The 24,299-nt window shown below is 41.8% G+C and overlaps 1 non-coding gene and 1 pseudogene across 1 annotated transcript; one reads left to right on the top strand and one right to left on the bottom strand.

The window, feature by feature from the left end:
• Window positions 1–24,299, top strand: part of LOC110546270 (zinc finger protein 160-like) — a 99,280-nt pseudogene that overhangs the window by 31,332 nt on the left and 43,649 nt on the right.
• Window positions 10,750–10,890, bottom strand: LOC132648818 (small nucleolar RNA SNORA43). The gene has a single exon (XR_009587221.1). It is a non-coding gene; the product is annotated as a small nucleolar RNA SNORA43 (small nucleolar RNA).

Genomic DNA, 24,299 nt, shown 5'->3' with positions numbered 1-24,299 from the left:
GATCAGCTTTTTATGTGGTGGGATTCTAGGAGTGTACTGCCATTCTCATCTCAGAATTCATCTGTGCAATTAGCAATTTGAGTCTGTCGTAATATGTCTAAAGATAAAATTTTTAAATTATAATTTTTAAATAAATTATAATTTATAATTAGCTTTATAATTTAAAACTAATTATACTTTTTAAAATTTACTTTTGTTGTCATAATGTTTTTTCTTAGTATGTGTATAGCATCGCTTATCTCTACTAGCTTTTCTATCTAAGCCCTGTCTTTCCAGGCAGTGATAATTTTGTTTCCTTTTGCAAGTGTTTCTCTTTGTTTAGGTTCAAGGTGGGACTTTTCAGAGTCATCCGAATCCAGGGCTCTCTCAGAAGCACTAGTTCTGTATCCTTGCAAGTCTAACCTTGGCTACTTTCTGAACTTGAGGTCAATCTGGACTAATTGAGACCTTTTTTTTCTTTTTTTTTTTATAAATTTATTTATTTATTATGTATACAATATCTGCATATATGCTTTCACATCAGAAGAGGGCACCAGATCTCATTATAGATGGTTGTGAGCCACCATGTGGTTGCTAGGAATTGAACTCAGGACCTCTGGGAGAACAGCCAGTGCTCTTAACCTCTGAGCCATCTCTCCAGCCCCCTAATTGAGACCTTTAAAAGGAACTTTTATTCCCTTGTTTCAACTGTTGTTGCAGAGGCTTACGGCCTCCTCCTGCTAACCTAGGCCTAGTGCTGGAAGTGACTAGCCTCCATATAGTCTAACCTAGGCCTAGAATGTGTTCAGCCTCTGAGATTTACTACTTAATAACCTTACCCTTGTTGCTCTTTCTGAGCTCATAATTGGCTGTTTGAACTCAGCTGTTCTTACTCAAACTCCTCTCCCAGTTGATTTATCAATCTGCCTTCTCCATTGACCCAGGAATTGCTTTGCCTGAAATGCCCCTTAAGTAGCTTCCCTTTCCTCTCTCTTCTCATGAGCGTTGTGCATATTCTGTTCTGTCATATCACTTTTTCTGCCACTCAATTAGACATCACTTTCAAGGATGGGTGCTCCCTTTTATAAACTATCTTTAGCTTCATTGTTTAGCATTAAAGATGTGTACCACCATACCTGGACCTAAGCTTTTCTTTACCTGTAACTTGCTCTTTACCTGTAACTCACACTGGCCTTGAACTCAGATCTGCTTGCCTCTGTCTTCTAAATTAAAGGTGTGCTTGTATTCCAGCTAGATCACACAGACTTAGAAAGTCTGTAGATGTGATCTCTTGCCAGAATAGCCATGGTTTGAATTAACATTTCGCCACAGAGACCCTGTGTGTGGTCTCTGTGTGTGGTAGTGCACAAGTGTAATGCCACGACTCAGGATACAGAGGCAGAAACATGGAAGCAAGTTCACCTTAGTGTTCACAAAGAGTTCCAAACTAGTCACTCCTACATAAGGAGACATTGTTCCCAACACCAAAAGATCAAAAAATGTCATAAACCATAAAGAGGAAGGCATATATTGTCAAGTCACTTGCTTCTGATGCTAAGGACTTGAGTTTAATGCCTTGGACCCACATAATGGAAAAACAAAACAATGACAAAACTCTCACAAGTTGTTCTTTGATTTGAACATGTATGTACCATGTAAGTCACCAAAGATGGAAACCAGGGAGCTGAGAATGTAGATGAGGGGTAGAGGACTTAGCCAAGCACATTTGAATCTCTGGGTCCCATTGTAGCCCCTGACAAAAATATCTTGTAGGATATTGTACCTCCACAGATATAGCCCAGGCTAGTCTGAATGCTTGGACAATAGGCAGGTACCAGAAAATCAACTGGATATATTGCTTAAACATTTCCTGATGTTTCAGGGTAAAGACATCCTAATCAAGGGTGAGTACTAACAGCAGAATGTGTTTATACTTCTCTTACCCCAGGAATTAAATCCAGCAGGAAACAGGTTCTATTTGCTCCTGCCAATTTTCTCCCACTACAGAACTCACTCATCCCCATTTCCATTTAATCTAAATTAAGGCGAATCATCAGTGTCCAGCTAGTTTTATGTGAACCTGACACAAGCTAGAGTTACCTGAGAGGAGGGAGTCTCACTTGGGAAAACACCACCACACCATCAGATTGCAGGTAAGCCTATAGGGTGTTTTCTTATTTAGTGATTATTGAGGACAGCCCACCCCATTAGGGGTGCTGCTATTCCTGGGTTTGGGGGCCTGGGTTGTATAAGGAAGTGGGCTGATCAAGCTATAGGGATCAAGCCAGTAAGCCATACCTTCTATGGCCTACACATCATTTCCTGCCTTCAAGGTCTTGTTCTGCTTGAGCTGATTTCCTGACTTTCTTCAGTGATGGACTATGATGTGGAAGTGTAAGCCAAAGTGATGCTTTTTACCCAAGTTTGGTCATGGTGTTGAAAGAATCAGACTAACTTAGTAACCTATGTTTCTTTTAATTGCCTTATAACTTATGTTTTCAAGTTTTAGGCCCATGTTAAATTAAAGCCTCTTAGTGCTTCTCCAGAGAGCTGAGTAATATAAAATTTCCTGACATCAGCCATCTGTGAGGGCAGAGATAAGGAAGAGAACAAGCAGAGATCGCTACTAAATGGAGAGAAAATCACTGGCTGGCACCTGTGAGATGAGCTTTGTTTGGAAACTGGGCCAAATGGCCCCAATCCTTCTCCTGCATGGCTCCTGACCTTTGATCCAAAGCCTGAAATCCCCACTCCTCAGAACAGACACGGGATGAATTAGTCATTCTCCCACCTTTAACTATGGCTATATCTCATATGGCAAGAAATTTCAAACTGATTTGGAGATCAGATATTTACGGCAGGGCTGACTGGACCTAAGGGTGCCCATTATTTTAATTATAAAACTTTTAATTATTTTAAAAGTTAAACACCTCATCCAATCCTGAATCGCCAAGATCGCAACTCCAGGAGATTCCCGCCTTTTGTCTTTTAAAAACCTAAAGTCTTTGTCTCCCGGGGCCACTCCTTGCTGACTAGCAGGGTGACCCCATTGCAATGGTCAAATAAAACCTCATTCATTTTGCGTTGTTCCGTCTCTGAGAGTCTCTTTTAAGTGCTTCTTCTTGGTTGTTAAGCTCCTGCTGAGCCCATTAGGCTTCTGCTGGGCCTAACAGTGTTTATTACAGCCATAGAAACCCTAAGATAATCAGACACCTTTCTTTGCAAAAACAAACAAACACAATAAAAAAAATGCTTTCTTGTTCACTAAATATCCAAACATTAGCAGCATATCCTGTCTCACAGATTCCTAAGCAATCCATTCAAAGCCTGATTTTTGGTAGGCACTAGTTCACCATTTCTTGTCATGGCACTGTCATACAGGCCTCAAATTCCAGAATTTGGCAGGCTTAGCAAGGGACATCAAAAGCTTGACTGGCTCTTAGCTATACAACAGAAAATAGACTAAAGACTCAGTGCTTAAGACCATGCCTGTGCCTCTTCCTTACCTGCTCCTCCCACCATCTTCCATCTTTCTCCTCCCCACCAGTTTCTCCTTCACATCCTAGTCCCCTACCTACTTCTTCCCCCAACTGCTCCTCCCCCAACTACTCTGCCTCCATTTCTTCTTCCTCCCACCTGTTCCTCTGCTACACACACCCAGTCCTCCTCAAGTGGTTTCCATTTCAGTCAGTGAAGCAGTATTATCTTCCTTGGTCTAGTGTGAGGTATCTCTCCTTTACCTTGTTTCTTTACTTGAAAGCCCAGCAGACTCCTCCATACTGTTTTTCTACCAGGACACCTGCTATGCCCTGCCTGTGTTGTCTGACCCTTCTTCCCTCAGAATCATTACTGTCATGGAACATGCAACTGTGGTAGTGTATTTGGTTTTACTGAGGTGTCTTTGACACACAGGAGAACAATGGGATCACTGGCTCAGGACAGACCTAATGAAGGACATTAACACTTTGAGATGTTGGGTTAGAAAGAGCTATCTTCCACAGAGACTGAGTGGCAGTTGGTAGAAGCAGGGCAGTGTATGCATAATATAATTGTGTACTGTGTAGAGATTCAAGTGCTGGTTTCTGTGCCTCCTCAACCCCCATCTGGTTGCTGTCTTTGTTCTGAGAATCTCTTGTTTCAGTGTTGTGTAAATACTGCTCTCCAGGTGTCCTCTGCTCTCCAGGTGCCAATAAAGCAGCTTACAGTCAGTTGCTGAGCAGGGGCAGAGAATAGGGCCGGACGTCTGCCCTCTAGGGCTTGGAGATGTTAGAGAGGAAGGAAGTAGAGGGTTTCATGCTAGACAAGCCCTCTACCAAATGAGCTATGGCTGGGAGCAATTCCATGTTAAATTGGCAGAAGGAAGCAACTGTGCCACTTCCTGGAGGCAACCCATTTGTGCTTGCACAGCTGACAAATAGGTGTGTCTCTGATTTAGGCAAACCCCAGGGATTTTGCCTCAAGACTTCTTGTTGCTGTACTTCCTTTCCATGCTTGTTTCATATGTCTGCCATGACAGAGATCCTTACTGCCTATTGCCTCCCTGTGTTGGGCAGATTTCCTACAGATTATTTTGAATGTACTTTCATGAAATAGTGCTGTTTAAACAAACTGATGATTTCATAATCCCCGATGATTTTATAGAAATTCTGACTTGATTCAAGTAATTTAAAAACATAAATTTTTAAATTATGTTTTAAAATAATTTCCTGCAACATAAAAACTAAGAGTTCTGTGAACTTCCATGTGTTAGGCCCAGCATGAGCCTAATTTTAAGAAGGTTTGAAGAGAACCCAGGAAACTAATCATTGCTGCAAAATCGCAAGAGGTTCATTTTGACCATTGTGCAATGGGATCACCCCTGCTCGTCAGCAAGGAGTGGCCCCGGGAGAAAAAGGCCTTAGGTTTTTAAAAGGCAAAGCGCGGGAATCTCCTGGAGTTGCAATCTTGGTAATTCAGGATTGGATGAGGTATTTAACTTTTATAATAATTGGTTGGTTCTGGGCACCCTTAGGTCTGGTCAGCCCTGCCGTAAATATCTGATCTTCAAGTCAGTTTGGAATTTCTTGCCATATGAGATATAGCCACAGTTAAAAGTGGGAGAATGATTAACTCATCTTGTGTCTGTTCTGAGGAGTGGGGATTTCAGGCTTTGGATCAAAAGTCAAGAGCCATGCAGGAGAAGGATTGGGGTCATTTGGCCCAGTTTCCAAACAAAGCTCATCTCACAGGTGCCAGCCGGTGATTTTTCTCTCCATTTAGTAGAGATCTCTGCTTGTTCTCTTCCTTATCTCTGCCCTCACAGATGGCTGATGTCAGGAACTTTTACATTACTCGGCTCTCTGGAGAAGCACTAAGAGGCTTTAATTTAACATGGGCCTAAAACTTGAAAATACAAGTTATAAGGCAATTAAAAGAAACATAGGTTACAAAAATTACAAAGTTAGTCTGATTCTTTCACATGTGCATTACAACAGGAAGGAAAATAAAACTGACACAAATTAATAATCAAGGAAACACATTCTAGGTTTGGTCCAAAGATAAGGCCCAGGTGTACACTACAATAAGAAAGACGATATAAATATAGAAACAAAGACTAAATGGGTATCTGTACAAGACAAATGGATGCCATTTCTTAGAAAAGCCTTGACATAAAGTTTTTGCTCTGAACACATACATTTGAAATAAGAAAAATATAAATCTTCACTTTGAACTCATAATCTGCCCTGACCAGTGGGTTGTTCAATGGGTACCTGAGGAGGGGTGAATGAATGGAGGGAACAAAAGGCACATAGAAGGAGAGCAAGTCTAAAATCTGATCCAGCTCTCAGTTTATTTGAAATTTTTTATACAACTTTATTGGGAGAAGGCAGGGGGGGAGAAGGTGTCAGCAGGGTAGTTTATGGCTGAAGGAGATACCAGGGTAGTTTATGGTATAGGAGATAGTAGGGTGGTTTATGGTACAGGAGATAGCACAAGAATGTTAGCTAAGATATCTCAAGATGCTCTAGCCTAATAAGCAGATGTTCTCACAAGTCCCTGGAACATAACTCTCTCACCCATGACCTTAAAGGTCCTGGTGCAGCTGTTGGTAACTTTCCACTAATTGGCTTTGGCTCCTGGCTATAATTAGGATATAGATAAAACCACTGTTTTAAACTGATAATAAACAAAAGTATCTAGTTATGTACAAAACTATCTAGTTATGTATGATTCTAATGAAAGAACTTAGAATCAATCATCCTACTCTAACTCCCTTTTTATGTAATGATTATATCTATTTTTTGAATGAGGTGATTTTTCTCATAGATGGTAAAAAAGCCCAAGACATAATTAAACATTGTCGAAGCCCACAGTAATTTGCTTCATCCACCACTTGTATATATGTATATATGTATATATTGTCTATATGTCAGATTGTCTCTCTATATGTCGGCTTGTCTATGATGTATTTATGAGTGTATGTTGCATGTATTATGTACGTAGGCATGCATGTGGGAAATTATGAAGCTTGTTAGAACCTGTTTGTTGAAGTCCCCTAATTCGAAAAATGTGTCCATCTGTCAGATTGTCTATATATGTTTTTATGAATGATCTGTCGGAGCTCCCTATGTGTGTGTGTGTCATGAGCGCTTGATTATGCTAGAGGACTTTAACCGAGAGGCCACAAAGGGTGGCAAGGTATTGATAAAAGCCAACAGAATGATTTTTGAATGCTGCTTTAATCATGCAAATCACACAGATATCTAAGAGTTGCATAGCTCATTATACATCTTATGGGGAATACAACCTGGCCACAGGTACGGGCTCGGACACTTTTGCCTCCGGCGTAGGGTGTCTTCTAGGCCCTGGAACTTCGCAGTTCCAGCCGGGCCTTAGATGCAAAGGAAGCTGTGGTTGCTCGGGAGCTGCCTTCCAGGGCTGGTCTGATAAGGTTGTCCTTTCAGAACCGGTTTGTTAAGGTAGTCTGGGATTTTCAAACAGCGGTTTGGGAATGGGCTGGTTATTGGGGGTCTATCAACTTCCTCATCATGGGTCTAGCCTGCCACGCCTGTGTAGGCTCAGGCTGCATTTTTATACATTTTGGGGGGCATGGCTTGGCTTATTGTTCTTTCACACATGCCAGCTGCTAATCAGCTGACATTACCTAATTTCATTACTTAATATCTTAGGGGCTTTACTTTAATTGTTATACTTTATTTCAGATCATAACTTAGCTTATCATTCTTGCACACACACTCACACACGTCAGCTGCCTTAAGAGCGTACTTAGTTACTATTACTAGGAATATCTTCTTACCCTTGACAGCTCTGCTGTCTTACAAGCTTTCAATGTCTTAGGGGTGTTGTCCAGTCACTGTCACCAAAAATGTCTCTTAACTTTGCTCCTGGCAGCTTTGCTGTCTTACAGGCTCATTACAGTGTGAATGTATGGTTTCCTTTTTCTTTGTTTCTTCTCACCACAGACAGTGGCCCCAAATAGCAGGGCTGAGAGCCTGAAAGCTTAAGAGTTAAAATACAGGAACCAGAGTAATTAGCCTGACAGTTAAGAGTTAAGAAAACTCAGTTTCTTGCTGCTATCAGTGATCAGCAGCCCAAATAGCCTGAAAGTTTAAGAGTTAAAGTACAGAGAGACTGGAAGCAGCCAGCTCCCAGCCCTGATTCACTTAGAGCAAAAGCCTTTGCATTCTCTTTCTTACTGGTACTGCGGTCCTACTGCAGCTGCCCCCGGACCCGGTGATGTAAATTCTGTTTTTTTATAAGCTCTGTCTTCAGCCCTTGAAACACAGTTGCCTATATATACTTCAGACCAGAGATATGATTTCCCTCATCCCATTAGTTCTCTTGACACAGGCTGCCTGTCTATAATTTAATTCACTACTGACACTACCTAGAAAAAGTTACACTCCCACAAAGTGAAGAGTTAAGAACAGAAGAGTCCTCACTTGAGGTATCTGTTGTATATTCTCACTTTCTATGCTGGCCAAGCAGCTATAAATAAACTGGGTTTTGGTCACTTTGTAGTGTATAAAGTTTAGGGCATGGCACAGTGGTTATGTAGCAGTAGCATGGCCTACGTTAGCTAGATAATCACTTTATGTTCACTTACAGGAAATTGGTGACTGTACTTTCTTCATACACCCTTTTTAAAAAAACATAATATCTTCACTGTACAAAACAGAAAATCAAAGCTCAAGTTGAAGCTCAGTAGGGTGAGAGTTGGCTTAGCTTTGAACCAATCCTGTGATTTGGTCCTACCTGTAGCATACACTGGGTGAAAAGCTGTAATCTTGGCTGAGACAAGGGGAGGGCCATTATGGAAGGCACTAAGAGAATGTGTCTCCAAGTAAAACAGAATACAACACAACATACTACCAACCAACCTAATGAAGACATCGAAATCTCCTAGACTTTTCAGTGGTCATCCTAGACTACATAGGGAGTTTTGGGCCAGCTTTCAGTGCATGATTCCTTGTCTCATAAATGAATAAATAAATAAATAAGTTAGTTGAAATACTAGTTGGCAACAATGATACTGTACTTTTGTGTTCTCACAGATTACTGTGCAGCTTAAAAACTAAACACGAAATGCTTCATCATACAGTATTTGGTCATGCTCCATTGATTAAACTTAGCAAAATTCTAAATATATCTGAAGCGTATTTCACACAAAGTATTGGTGTTCTGAGTTTCATGACATGATCAAAGAGAAAGGGTTACTCAAGAATGAATTAGGACCTGGCTAGCTGCAGGGAGAGCCAGCCTTGGTAGACTGAATGCCAAACAGCTGTGCAAAAGTATATTTATCAGTTGTTAAGCAGAAGTATTTTTTTTTTTTTAGTAAAACAGGTTTCTCATACCAAAGCCTCTGATCTAATCTATATGTTTTGTGGAGGAAGACATCACACCCCTGCAACTTTACCCTTTTATACACTGTTTTCAACAATGTAGTACTTTACAGGTATTCCAGGGTTGTCTTGTGACCAAGTCATGCGAAGGCTGTAAATCTCCTTCAGAAAAACAACCCTATAAATCACAGAAAATAACCATTGTTTTTCTACAATGTTTTTTTCAAGGTCAAAATACTTGTAGAAAGCAAGTATTCATTCTGATGTCTACTCAGTGAAAAACCAGTGTTCATTCTAAGATTTACCCTACATATAATGATTCTACTAAAATTCCACTAGAAAAAATTGCATACTATGTATGATTGTGTAAGGAGACACAGCTAGATAGTGGTCTGTGTTAAGAGTGTTCGTCCCTACACTACCACGTGCTACTGATGAATTGGATTTCTGTTTTCCTGAATATCTATTTCAAGAATTGGTTACTTTGAACTGTAAGGTAGGCTTGGACACTGTGTGTAGCTCACAAGGTGAAGTGTAAGGTAAGGGTAGGGGAAAGTGTGGAGCTCACATTTGATGTCCTTTGACTTTGGAAGGAAACTGAGGCTGCATCCTTGCCAACTTCTATGAGATGAGAGGCTTTCCTTATGAGATTCTAGATAAATTTTAATTTTTAAGGGATGTTTATTTACTAGCTTGTATGGGAAAGAGCATGCTCATGTCATGGTTCCTGTGTACATCCCAGGTAACATCTCATCAGAGTTGGCTCTCTTTTTCTACCATGTGGGTCCTGGGCATCAAACTCAGATTTCCCAGCCATTAGGAAAATGGGGTAGGGAGATCAAGTCTAAGGACACCAAGCCCATCATCCTTTAACCACCTTTGCACACATTTTCAGTTTTCTAACTTTACTGGGCTCTCACATTCCCTCACGGCCCTTAGTTCTCAAGTCAGGCACTTCTACAAATTCAGGCTAAGTTCAGTCCCAGTAAATTCTTTGTTCCAGTGTCAATAGCATACAAAGATATGTCTTGATCATTTTACCCAGAGTCTGGCTTTACTTTAGATGCTCTCTAACTCCCAGTCAATTCAATAGAGTTATAGTTTTCCAAACACAAATCTAATTCTTGCACCTTCCAGATTTCAACCTTTAAATAGTTTCTCTTGACTCTATAATAACAAGGTAGTGAGTACCAGCATCTCAAACACCCTCACAGTTCAAGTTTTACTTGTGTTCACTTGGTTAAGAATACCAGAGTGTAGCCTCTGTTGTATACATTCTCTTCTTAAAGCCCACCATTCTTTTCATTTCTTTTCTGTTTTTCTTCAGACTTAAGAAGTTTATTTGCATTACAGTGCTTATAACCAGTTTCCTTCTCCTACATAATTATCACTTCTAAGGCCATGTGCAGCAGATTAAAATGTTGAGTCTAAGAGAACCTTCCAGCAGTAAGACCAGCACGACGGATGTCACTCAACAGGCTTGAAAGTAGAGTCAAACACAAACCAACCCAAATGTGGTTCTTAATTTAGGATATGGGCTACCGGGATGAGATGTATGGAGCTGCCAAAGCCCGTGTGCATGGTTCTCCAGGTCATTCTTGAGGTTACAGAAGCCATACCTGAGGCTCATGGCCTAAAATCATATCTGCACCAATTCTGATCTGCCACATGGCCAGGAGGTAGGCCTTATTCTTTCTGGCTTCTGAATCTGGAAGATGCAAAAGGATGGATAATTGTTTGTATTTTCCTGGCCCCTGTGAATACCTTCTAGAAAACCCAGTTTCCACCCTTCTCCCCCATTTCAAATTTCTATCTTGCTAAAATGCTGATCATGCAATCCTTTGGTGAGCCATTGCATTCTGACCTTGTGGTCTGGCCACTAACATGAAACCCACGCTCTAGTACTACCTCACCATGGCTCTGAAAATGTCAGGCTAAAATGTGTTCTTAGTGCTCACTGGCTTCTGAACACAGTGCAGAAATAGCCACTTGTTCTTTGCCCCGATGCCACAGGCACAGTGGGTCAGCTGTGCGCTGCCTGTGGTGCTGACAGACCCAGAACATCTTCAAGGCAGTCAGCATTTTACACAGCCTCTTCTTAAGGCCAGCACTCTGAAGGCTGACACAGGCAGTTTCCTCTGAGTTCTGGGCCGCCCTGGTTTAATGGCAAGTTTTAGGCCAGTGAGAATATACAATGCAGTGCTGGGTCAAAACCAAACAACAAACAAAAACAGTATTAATAATTTGGTTGGGCTGGGGCAAGGAGATGGCTCTGTGAGCAAAGGTATTTGCCATTTACTTTTGCTGGTACATAGGCTACAGGATAATACCTACTGGTATTTGCTGGTAAACTATAGGTATGACCATTTTAATTGAATCACCAAAGCCCACCTTTAAGCTGTAAGGAGAGACTCCACCTGTGTGGAGATCCTATATGCAAGTGTCAAAGGCACATGGGCAGCAGCATGGACCACTCACACATGACATCCTGCACCTTAGCCCCTGCCCAGATGTATGGTGAACAACCATTTCTTGAGGTCCCAGAACCTGAGAGGTGAGAAGGACCTGCAATAATCTGTTCCTGTCACAAAATCAGCAAAGTGCTGATGGCCATAGAACAGTCTCAATCTCAGTCTTCAGTCTGGATACTGTAAGCATTGCCTGAGCAGGCCTGAGACAAAGTCCTCACCATAGAGTTAGACTTTGGTGCATCCTGCTGAGGATGTGATTAGACAGATCCTGTGTTCATGGTTCTGATTCGTTTTATTATGAATGACTTTGCCCTCTGTCTTTCTTTTTCTTTTCTTTAGTGATTTAATCCAAAAAGAAGTTTTTGTTAGATAGGAATTTCCATAAAAAGAAAAAACCTCTTCATTTGCTCCTGTTTTACCCCAAGGAAGCTTGTTCAGAGATAGCGTGATGACTTTGTAGGGAGTTAACTGTAAAGGCTTTGCTTCCTACTGACATCCAGTCTGTGCTGAAATGAATTCTATTTTGGTGAATGGTTGTACTAACACATAGCTAGCTGTTTTACTGGGTTTTTAGTTTTTTGTTTTTCATATTGTCTTCTGTTTTTAAAATTCTAAACTTGTGTCTTTGAGATGTGTATGAAGACACATTCCACAGCACATGTGTGAAGATTAGAGGACAAGTTGGAGGAGTAGGTTCTCTCTTACATAGTGAACTCAGGATCTCAGACTTGGTTGCATGTGCATTTACACATTAAGCCAACTAGCTTGTTTCTGTCATGGTGTTCCTTTCTTTTCCACCTATTTCAGTATATTGGTTCTGGTTACTCCATTCTTATTTTGGGATAGAGAATCGTATGTACTCATTCTTGAGCCACTCACATACTTGGCTGACATCTGGACACTGAGCTTAAAACAAAAATTTATTTTGAGACTGTGTCTACTTACTGTCCTTAAATATTTTTTCAACATAGTCTGTCGTCATACCAGGCCTTAAACTTGTGATGCTCCTGCCTCAGCCTTCCATGTGCTGGGGTTCTAGGACTGGACTACCACTCTCAGCTCTAAATTTCATATGGAAAATTAGCCACATGAGTCTTTCTTCTTTTAAAACATAATATAGCTAAAGGTGTATTAATTATGTTTTTTTTTAAAAATCAACTTTTGGTATCATTATTATTTTCTTAATCCCTATTATGCGTATTTCATTTCCAATCTCTACTAATCTTTCTACTCTTCCTTCCTAAGCCCTATCTTTTCATGAATTGATTCTTTTTTCCATTTTATTTTTAATTAATTTTTATTTTTAATATTAATCACAGGTTATTTACTTTGTATCCCATCCATAGCCCCCTCTCTCACTGTCTCCATTTTCATATGTGTTTTTGTTTAAGTTGGAGGTGAACCTTTTGGGAGCCAAGCCTATCCAATGATTTCTTAGCTGTGCTGATGAAAACAAAACCAAGGCAACATTACTTCTGTGTCTTGCCTAAAGGCAGACTTTGGAAGGTCTGGTTTGGTGCTTGAGCAAGCATCTTGAAGGAGTCAAGGGAACCATACTCTTCAGTCAGAGAATCTGTGGTTATCAGTCTCATGGCCACTGTGTGATCTCTCTGAGGTATCTTGTGTTCTTCTGCAAACATTGCTATCTTGTTTTTCTGTGGACTGTCTCCTCCACCTATAACTAGTGTTATCAGAGCTGTACATCTTAATAAACTTGCTTATCAGGAACTATCAGCATATGCAAGACATACTGATGCAAAATTTTCTTCCTCTGCCTTCTCCTCACAGGCTCTCACCCTGGTCACCTCTCTTTTAGAGGCCCCAATTGTTCGTGTTTGCTGTCATAGACCAAGCTGATTTTAAAAAATTATTTTTTAAGACAGGGTTTCTTTGGGTGTCCATAGATGATCTGGAACTCACTCTGTACACCAGGATTAAACTTTTGATATTCTACCTCCACCTCTAAAATGCCTGACATGATAGGCCAGTGCCACTGTATTGAGGTGGACAATTGTTAATATTTTTCCTACCAATATTCAGCTGAGAGAGGTGTAAGCAATTGTAGATGAGAATTTTTTTTAATTGTTGATTTCTGTGAATATCCATCTGGTGTTTTAAATTTGATAGACTTTAAATTTTAAATTTGATAGACCTGGATAGACTTGCTGCACTTTCAGCTGTGAGGCATGTGGATCATTCCACTGCAGTGTTTAATGATCTGCATATGCCAGAGACCCTATCTCTAGATGAAGGAGAAGTGCCTGCTGATTGAGGAATAGTGCAGGGACAACTTTACAGTCCAGTTGTAAGCTTTACTGCAATGCCAGTCTGCCCAGGTCTGAGACATGTCTGTGCCTATAGTGGTGGCCAGGGTTGGGAACCATTGTTCTTTGTCCCTTCTCAGCATTCTCTCTCTAAGGGAGATTCTTCCATCACTTTTGGAGAGCTGCTTGTTTGTCAGGTTGCTTTGTTATTGAGTTCTCAGTGAAAAACATGTTTTCATTGTATCAAGGTGCTTTGCTCTGACTATAAAAAGGAATTGTAAGGCCTTTGTATATAACAGTGTTCTTTACAGGCATGAAAGAATTCATACTAGAGAGAAACTCAGTGGATGTAATGGATATAATCAATGTGGTAAAGCCTTTGCAAGACATAGAAGGCTTCGAAATGATGAAAATTTTCATACTCTTGAGAAATTGTATGAATGTACTCTGTCATAAAGCCTTCACATATTGCAGTTGTTTTTATATATGTGAAAGAAGTCATACTGGAGAGAAACCTTATTAATGTACTCAATATGGTAAAATCTTTACATATAACAGTCATCTTCAACAACAGCATGAAAGTCATACTGGAGAGAAACTCTATGACTGTAATCAATGTGGAAAAGTGTTTCTACTTTGCAGTAGCCTTCAAATACATGAAAGAACTCCCACTGGAGAGAAACTGTCTGAATGTAGTTGATACAGTAACGTTTTGGCACATCAGTGTAATCTCCAAACACATCAAAGAACTCACACTGGAGAGAAACCCTTCAAATATCATCAGATGTGTGATAATGCCTCTGCATGTTTGTTATAGGCATCTACAAAAGCATAAAAGAATTCCTATTGAAGAGAAACACTAAATTAACAAATGCAGTAAAGCCTTGTATTTTGTCAACTGAGACATCTCACTGGGGCTAATGTAAGGTTAGTAGAACCCTTTCATCTTTAAAATATTGTCTTGTTTTAAAATTGTATAAAAATTGTCATCCAAGGATAAAGGAACACAGAATAATTTGAGTAACAAAACATTTCCAAATGAAATGATATTCATACTGCCATCCATTTTTATGGGTTATGTTGGAATAAGTATTTGTTCTTAACACTTTTTCAGAAACACAAATGAATGGCAGAGATTTGTCTCAATGGATAAAGGTGGTTGCTATCAAGGCTGATTGACCTGAGTTCATTCTCTGGGAAATCCACATTACTCTGATTATTATACTTGAGATGTGACATCTATGCATGTGTGCATGCACGGATGCATGGATACACACACACACACCCACACCCACACACCCACACACCAATCCATACATAAATATTTTTGAAACTTAAGTAAGGGCCAGTGAGTTCACTAATCAGTTGAAGGCACTTGCTGCAAACCTTACTACCTGGGTTTGAGTTCTAGAACTCACCTACAGGAAGTAGAGAATAGACACCTGTAAGCTGTCTTCTGACTGGCCCATATATACCCTGAAATAGGTGTATACACACAGGTAAAATTATTATTATTTTGGTTATTTGAGAGAGCGTTTCTCTGTATAGCCCTGGCTATTTTGAATTGGCTTTGTAAATCAGGCTGCACTTGAACTCACAAAGAAACAGGAGAAAGTTATTAAAGATGCAATTACGAAAGCAAATAACCAAAATATTGAGAATGTAAATGTTTTACCAGTCATAATTATTGGTTTAGTATTCCAAGAAGTGTTCCTCTTCATCAAAAGAATGATGGTTCCTGTTTAATTCTTACATCATTCTTTCATTCTCTGATTAAATATAGGTTATATTTAACCAGCTGCATACCTGTAACCTCAGCACCTGGGAGATAGAGGCAGGTACATTGTTTGAGTCCAGCCTGGACCACAGAGTGACTTCTGGGATGGCATAGCTATTTGGAGAAACCCTGTCTTAGAAATACAGGCAAACAAACAGAATGCAAAAACATCAAGAACAACAAAAATTTCCTCCAAACCCAACCATCATTCCTAATATAATCTGCACTAATGGATCTTTTCCTAATATAATCTGCACTAATCTCTACTCAACTAAATCTTTTGTTGTATTCACTGTAAAAAAGAGAACTGTGTTAGAAATGCCAGTGAGAAGCAATATGCAGACTACATTCACAAAGTGATGGATATCCATTCAGTTCTTCAATATCCATGTATCAGGGATTTTCATCACCCGCAAGTGACAAGATGGACAAATGGAGCATCTTTATTTTCTGCATTATAATGATATATTTGGAGTCTGGAAAGCTGACTCAGTACCACTTCTCCTGTTCGGTGCCCCAGTCCTGTTTTCCAGCACCCACATCAGATGCAGAGAGAAGGTCTGATGCAACTCTTCTGGCTTCCTTTGGCCCAAGGTATGCAAGTGTTATGAACACACACACACACACACACACACACACACACACACACAAGTGCTACCCCACATTGTAAAATATGCTTTCTTTATGTATATATTCTTTAGGAAATAAAAACAATTTGATTTATGTGTACTGTTGGGACACAGTGCTGGAATGGAGTCATGAGAATTCTAAGTGCTTTTGAGAACACTCTAAGAAAACAAGGATAATATTAATCAGTTAAGAGTTTAAACTATTCTTCCATGGGAAAACATGTCTGTACCACATATGTGGTTGTTCTTGTCATTGAGCACAGCTTGAATTCATGAGAACTTCGCTTAGGTGCCATTTCTTAATCCTCAGAGTACAAATTAACTCAGGCTCTGTATAAAGTTGGCTATTGCATGAGACTTCAGTCTTGCTCTTTTATTGGCTTCATTCTCCCAGATCCTGCAAAACACTAGAGCAGTGACAAGTACTGAATATGAAGTCAGCAATAAGATAAGAATGTGGGAAGCCTCAGACAAGCTCATAGCGATGAAGCAGAAACCAGGAATGTTGAGCTTGTCCACCATTTTTGAAAGAAGGAGCTTAAGTACTTAGAACATATCCATTAGAATTTTCATAAGTCATTTAGGATTAGAATTCCTGGATCTCATAATGACATTAGATGATGAAAGTATGGGACAGAGTCCAAAAGAATATTTAAAAGGAAGATGAATAGGAGAAATGATTCCTGTTAAATTTTGGGTCAATTAACCATTAATTCAGACTGTTTTCAAAATACTTGAGGAAGAGAAGGAGGATATTAATCATGAGGAAAAGACAGTGGATTCTTGAATTAATCAAAATTGGATAATCAAACCTTAAAAGTGGTAAGAGAGACAAAAAGAAAAAGAATATTTACCCTGTTCAAGCAAAATCAAAAGAAAAAACAGTACCACTACTGTCCCGGTGACAACTCCTTCAGCTTCTTCTTTAAAAGTAACCTTTATTAGCCTGATGTAATTATCAAGCTTACTGCTGAATAAACTCACCCTTTCTGTTCTTTCTGAACTGTAGCTGGCTGGTTCAACTCAGCTGTTCTAGTTTAAATGCCTCTCCAGCTGACTGATTTAATCTGGCTTCTCTCAGCTTCTCATTCAATTGCTTTTCTTGGTCTCAAACTAACTCTGGAATTTTGTTCTAACCTCTGGCCTCTTATTCTCTGGCTTCAACTCCCTCTGATGACCTATACTGAACTGCATGAAGTCACAAATGAACCCAACTCCATTGTACTGTACTTACTGTACTGACTCCCAACTGCGTGACTCTTTCTACCTTCACTGCTCTTCGATAGCTTTTCTTTCCTGTGCTGGTCTCATCAGAGTTGGGCATATACAACTTCTGACTAATTCTGTCAAATCTTTCTCTGCTTTGTCACTTTGTCTGCACCTCAGTTAGAAGTCACTTACAAACATGGCTGTTTCTGTCTATAAACTAACTGACCTTACCTACATTGTTTGGGATTAATGGGGTGTACTAAAGGTATGTCTGTATTTCAGCCAGAGTAGCCATGTTGCTGGATTAAAATCTCTATATCCCTCACTGCAATTTCTTTTAGATATGCATGCTCCACTGCCTGAAAAGCACCCTGAAGTAAGGGATTATTAATCTAATCTTAAATTTCCACCATTTCCTGATGAGGACTTAGGAGAAATGAACTCATCCTCCACAGGTACAGGGGCTGCAGCTGCAGTTGTTGCTCAAGTAGAAATAGGAAGTAGAGATCCTCCTGAGCCTTCTTTCCCAGCTGGTGGTGGGCAGGTTTTCTGGGAGGGTGTGGCCACAGAAAGAGGGGCTAGAAAGTAAGGGTACTGCTGTGGGAACAGAACAGGATTAGAGGTTGTGAGGATTGGATCCTGGATTGAGGCATAGGGGTGTGTCTGGGGGGAGCAGGAAATGGGTGGGGAGAGTACATCATCAAAAAGGATGAATCCAGTGTGTGGAGGCAAGCATAGAAAGGACAGCAGGGCTGGACCAGAGAAAAGAACAGGAATGATCAGGATGGGGTGGGTGGAGCCAAGAAGGGGTTGTACCTGGGTTGGTAAAATGATTGAGGGAACAGAAAGGCAAAATGCATCATATCATCAGGAGACTTACCTCCACAACCCTCAGGAAAGGGTGGCCTGTCCTGGATTTTACAAGTCCAGAATATGGAGCGTGTAAGACAGCTCAACATGATGACGATGCTTGGTGATGAAACTCACCACCAAGAGTGGGGTCTGTTAGGCAGAAGGGTGCAGGCAAGCAAGTGCACTGAAGCTTGTGTTGCATACATGCATCTCCACAGTAGGAGGTTGGCCACAGGTGGTTGTCATATGCCTGGCACCTGTGTGGAGATCCCACTAGCATATGCAAGTGTCATAGGCAGAGGGCAGCAGTGTGGAGGACACATACATGATATCCAGTATGTAACCCCTGGGAGAGTCACTACCCAGATGTGTGACGACCATCTCTCTCTTGAGGTCCCACATCCTCAGAGGTGAGAAGGCCCCACAATAAATTGTTCCTGTCAGAAAGGAGTTCCATAAAGAGCTGACGGATGATTCTTACTCACTTGGTAACTTCTTAGCTAACTGTGAATACTTTGCTTCCTGTTGATAGCCTGGAAATGCTGTAGGCACAAGGTTATTGTTCAATTTAAATGCTGGTTTCTGTGCCCCCAAATCTTACTGCAATCCTTGTCCTGAGGATCTCCTGTCTAAATGTTGTGTAAACACTGCTCCCTAATTGTTCCCTGCTATGCCAATGAAGCTGCTTACTGAGTAGGGGAGAGAACAGGGCTGGGCATCCTGCCAGGAGGGGAGGAGGAGTTAGGGAAGAAAGTATGGGGATTCAGCCGCCAGATTTCTTTTTTTATTAATATTTTTTTATTTTTAAATAATTTTATACATTCACTTGTATCCCAGCTGTAGCCCACTCCCTCTTTCCCTCCCAAACCTCCCCTTCCTCCCTCATCTCCTCCCTGCCCCCTTCCGAGTCCCCTGAGAGGGGGTGTCCTCCTCTCCTTCTGTCTGGCCCTAGCTTATCAGGTATCTTCAGGATGGTTGCAATGTCCTTATCTGTGGCCTAGCAAGGCTGCTCCTCCCTTAGGGGGGAGGGGAAGCTCATGAGTTCATGTCAGAAACAGTTCCTGTCCCCCTTGCTAGGGAACCACTTGGATACTGAGCTACCATGCAGCCACCAGATTTCTAGGAGAAACCAGAAAAGGGAGCTCAGTAGAAAAAGAAACAAAATGCAAGCATCTCTAAGATGTTTGAGCGAAGAAACAAAATTTAGTTTAGAGGGTTGAGAATAGAGTAATAACTGCGCAGTTATTGTGATGTGAAGCTTATTATTGAACAAATATAAAAGAGTCTCAATTATTTGGGTGATAGCTAGGTTAAGAGAAACTGAGAAATGCCCTTTTGTAGAAGCAACTTTAACACAGTGAGGTGACAGAAGTTCTGAATGCTGAATGGTTGTACTAACACATAGCCAGCAGTTTTGCTGGATTTTTCTTTTACTTCCCTTTTTTCCTCTTTCCTTTTTTTAATGTTTTATTTATTTATTTATTTTGTTGTTGTTGTTCTTTACATTGCTTTCTATTTAAACATTCTGAATCTTTGCCTTTGTGATGGGCGTAAAGACACATTTCACAACACATGTGTGAAGGTCAGATTACACATTGAAGGAGTGGCTTCTCCCCTAGGTATAGACCTCTGGCCCTCTGACTTAGTTGCAGGTGCCTTTACTCACTGAGCAAACTGGGTGATTCCCGTTACAGCATTCTCTTCAATCCACCTATTTGTTTTAGTAGCTCAATTTTCATTTTTGGGGTAGAAAATACCAGGCACTTATTCTAGAACCCCTTCCATGCTTGGAAAACATCTGTCCACTGAATGTTAAACAAAAGCTTTTGTGAGGCAGGTTATGTTTAAATTGCCTAAGTATTTTGTCAACTCAGTCTGTAGCTATACCAGGCCTTAAACAAGTGATGCCCCTGTATCAGCCTTCCATGTGTTGGGATTTCAGGACTTTACTGCAGCTCACAACTCTAAATTCATGTGGGAAATTAGCAAATTGAGTCTGCCTTTTTTCAAAAAGTAATTTATTTAAAGGTTTTTCAATTATGTTTTTATTTTTTTAAATCAGCTTTTGGTGTGTTCAATACTTTCTTATTCCCCATTATGTGTATCAAATTTCCAATATCTACTACTCGTTCTAAGTCCTAATTTTCCATGTTTTTGTTTCGATATCTGTTTAGGTTGGAGGTGAGTCTTTTGGAATTCATGCCTAACCAAAGCTTTCTCATATGCCCTGATGAAAGCACAAAAATATATTATTATTTTTTTCTGTCTTGCCTAAGGGTGCTTGAGTGGTTATCTTGAAGGAGTCAAGGGAACCAGGCTCTTCTGAGAAACTGTGGTTATCAGTCTCATGGCCATTGTGTGCTCACTCTGAGGGATCCCGTGTTCTTCCAAGAGTGCTAAATCAACTTCCTGCTGACGGTCTCATTCTTCACATGTAAATAGTACATCAAAGCTGTACACCTTAATAAACTTGCCTAACATGAATCATCAGATTATACAAGACATACTGATGTCAAATTTTCTATCTTTGTCTTCTCATCGCAGGTCCCACAGACCAAGCTGGTTTAAATTTTTTTTTTTTTTTTTTGTTCTTGTTTTTAGAGACAGTGTTTCATTTTGCAGCTTAGGCTGTCCTGGAACTTCTCTGTGTATCAGGCTTAAACTTTGATGTTCTGACTCCACCTCCCTAGTGCTGGCATGAAAAGCTAGTGCTACCACTGTAGGTTGGGAACCTGTTAATGTTTTGTCTACCAATGTTCAGCTGAGAGATGTAAGCGATCGAGGTGAGCCTTCTGACAATTGCTAATGCCTGGTGACTATCAGTTAGGTGTTTTCAATCTGACCTGGATAGATCTGGCACTTTTCAGCTGTGAGGCAGGTGGATCTCTCCACTTCACAGTGTTTAATGTTGTGCATATGCTAGAGACCTTGAGCCTAGAAAAAGGAGCAGTGTCTACTGAGTGCAGGAGTAACGCAGGGACAGCGCTGCTGTCCAGGCGCCGTTGTGATACACAGTGTGCAGAGGGGCCTACCTTTTGCAGGCTGAGCCAAGGTGTGCCCCTGAGAAATTACTCCAGGGGCTTAATTATGCACCTATGGTATACAAGAGGTTTATTGGGGGAGCGGGGAGAAGTGAGGTCCTGGGGAAAGGGTAGAGGCAGACAAATGGACATGTAGACAGGCGGAAATAGGGAGCAGATCCATGAGAGCAAAAAGAGGGAGAGAACGGGGCGAGCACTGCGAAAAGAAAAAGAGGTGGGTGGCTGGCCGAACACACCTGGGGCACCTGGCAGGTGCTGGCGACAGATGCTGATGTAAACGCCTTTCTAGTTCCCTGAGATTAGGTTCGTGGCCTGTACGGTAACAGACGCACGCTTTGCTGGAATGCCTATCACAGCAAGTTTGGGACAGTTCTATGACTGGAGTGGAGACCAGGGCTGGGAACCACCGCTCTGTGACACTTCTCAGCACTCTGTCCCTAACAGAGATGTTCCTGTCACTCAAGCCTCACCAGCGAATGAGGGTCTCGAGACGAACCCGCCGGTCAGAATGGGGCGTGCACTTCCGGTCCCAGAAACTGCCGGCTTGGGAAGGTACTGGGCAAGTCCGTTTGTTAGGAGAGCCGCGCTGTGAGCCGCTGCCGGGAGCCGAGGAGAGCGGGGCGAGCTCGGAGTCGGCGCCATGGTGAGCGGGGCCGCCGTCCCCACGCGGGGAGGAGCCGCGGGAGCCCGAGTGGGTTCGCCCCGGGGGCGGGACGGGAAGCGCCCCGTGAGGTCACTGCACCTCCCCGAGGGGGAAGCTGAACTTCTGAGTGACTTGGTTCCCCTGGCTGCGCGTCCGCAGGGCTTAGGGAGCCTTGAGTGAAAACGTCTTCGTTGCCGACGTCACCGGGCAGCGAACCTCAGCTGCTTTTACTGTCTGCAGTGAAGCAGGTGTGCTGACTCGCAGAGCTCTTTCTCCAGTGTCGTCTAGGAGTTCTGCACTTGACATTCAGGTGTCGGCTCCGTCCGCAGTTAGTTCTGTGCAGGTGGAAAGTCTGTGTTGTTAACATATTTGCATGTAGATGCCACGGTGGTCCAGTCCCATGTGTTAGTAAGGCCAGACTTCCTGGGTTTCCTGGCCTCGTTCGTCAACATTTACTCCCTTTTAATTGTGTTTTTTTCTTTCTTTCCTCCTAATTTTGCTCTCATGTTCTGTTGTTCTCTTTATTCTTTCCCAGACAGTACGGTACAGACAGGTTTTTCTGGTTCCCTGAGTGAAACAAGGGGTAAGACCATGCACTCAGAGAAAAGATACATACTTAAATCTCAGTTTAGAGGCCTCCAATTGTTTAATCACTTGTTAGGCAGGGTAAGGAAGGTTATGTGAAGAAGCCTGAAAGCCAGCCAGACGAGTTGTCTCCTCCCCGCTACGTGGAAGAAATATTTTCATGCTTTTGTCTGTGTCTCTTTATTTTTTCTCTTTTTCTTTATATTTTCTCTCTTCGTATGTAAGAAATGCAGTCCCGATGCAGGAACTCCGGACTGCTCCCCTCCCAAAGGGACTCACAGACCGTGGTTCAATGCAAAAGCAAGAGGCATAACTTTATTCTGATCGCGATGGGGTCGCCCCTTCAAGGCAGGAGACGACCCCGAGCATACAAAGCACAGAGTTTTTATACCTAAAAACCAGACCACACGTTTCTTTACATTGACTGGTCAGCAGAAAGATAACATAAAAAAGAGTTTTGCAGCTGGCAGCTTGTGGTTTCTTCCAAGAGCAGTCCGCCCTGCCCCAGGTTCCCTAGTTCTCAAAATAAGCTAATTCTGCCCTATAGGGAAGGCCATCTGGTCTGGCCTCTATTCAAGGTTCAGTAGCCCCAGTTGTTTTTCTTTCTAATCTGGCCCTTATTCAAGGTTTTGCAAAACCTGCACTCCCGGTGCAGGGTCCGTACCACTCCCTCCCCCAAAGAGACTCACAGACCGCGGTTCGATGCAAAAGCAAGAGGCAGTTTATTCCGATCGCGATGGGGGTCGTCCCTTCAAAGCAGGAGATGACTCCGAGCATACAAAGCACAGAGTTTTTATTCCTAAAAAATCAGGCCTTTACATTGATTAGTCAGCAGAAAAGATAGCAGTAATGCGGCTGGCAGCTGTAGCGGGGAGCTCACAGCTCCAAGGACAGTCCTCCCCTCTTTTCCCATCTCTTGGTTCTGTAGCGGGCCGCTTACAGCTTCAAGGACAGTCCTCCCCTAAATCGCCTGACTTGTTCTTCTTTCTTCCTAGCTGGCCCTTATTCAAGGTCCAGTTGTTTTTCTTTCTAATTTGGGATGGTCCCATTTCTCATTCCCCCCTTTTTCTTTGGCATAATTTTAACCCTAAAATTACAGGCTAGATTCAGCCTGCATATCTAATTGCTGATACTGCTGTCGAAGCATAAGGACCTGAACGGTACTGATCCGTTCTCTCACGAAATTAACTAGCTTGTTAAGAATGCAGGGGCCAAGAGTTACAATCAGGAGAAGAATTAGCAAAGGGCCTAGCAAGGTGGAGATTAAAGTGGTCATCCATGGAGAGGAATTAAACCATCCTTCAAACCATCCTAGGCTTTGGGCTCGTTCTTGCTTTCTCTTTTTTAAGCCCTCTTTGACCTTATCTAGGGTCTCAGTGACAACTCCAGTATGGTCGACATAGAAACAGCATTCTTCTTTTAGGGCTGCGCATAAACCTCCTTGTTGCAAAAACAATAAATCTAAGCCCCTTCTGTTTTGTAACACCATCTCTGATAATGACTGTAAGGAATCTTTGAGCTCTCTAATTGTGCTTTCTAATCTTTCTATGTCCTCATCAACAGCTGCCCTAAGCTTATTTAACCCGCTATGTCGGAGGGCTATAGCCGACCCTCCAGCTGCTGTCCCTACTGCTCCTAGCCCGACCCCAAGCATTATGGCTAAGGAAATTCCCAGGTCTCTTTTTGTTTGTATCAGTGGTTCCCCCACAGAGTCCCAGTATTGGAAGGGTTCTTCTTACGGGTGATAGGTGACTCGGGGGGTTACCTGGACCATGACACAGTAGTCAGATGAATTGACAAGCACCTGAGTACTGACACAAGTAGTAATCCCTGTCGCACAGGCCCACCATCCATCGATTGGTGGTATGAGGTACCCAGACAGACCTGCAACATCATAGGTTTGGTTGCATAAAAACTGATGACTCGGGGGGACTTTACCTACACAGAGTCCTTGCCCTGAAACGGCAGACAGGGAAAGTCTAGCCTCCCTTTGCGTCCAACGG

Source organism: Meriones unguiculatus, chromosome 17 (assembly GCF_030254825.1).
Source record: "Meriones unguiculatus strain TT.TT164.6M chromosome 17, Bangor_MerUng_6.1, whole genome shotgun sequence".
NCBI lineage: Eukaryota > Metazoa > Chordata > Mammalia > Rodentia > Muridae > Meriones > Meriones unguiculatus.
Note: the sequence above shows the minus strand (reverse complement) of the source record. Positions and strands in the feature narration are given on the sequence as shown.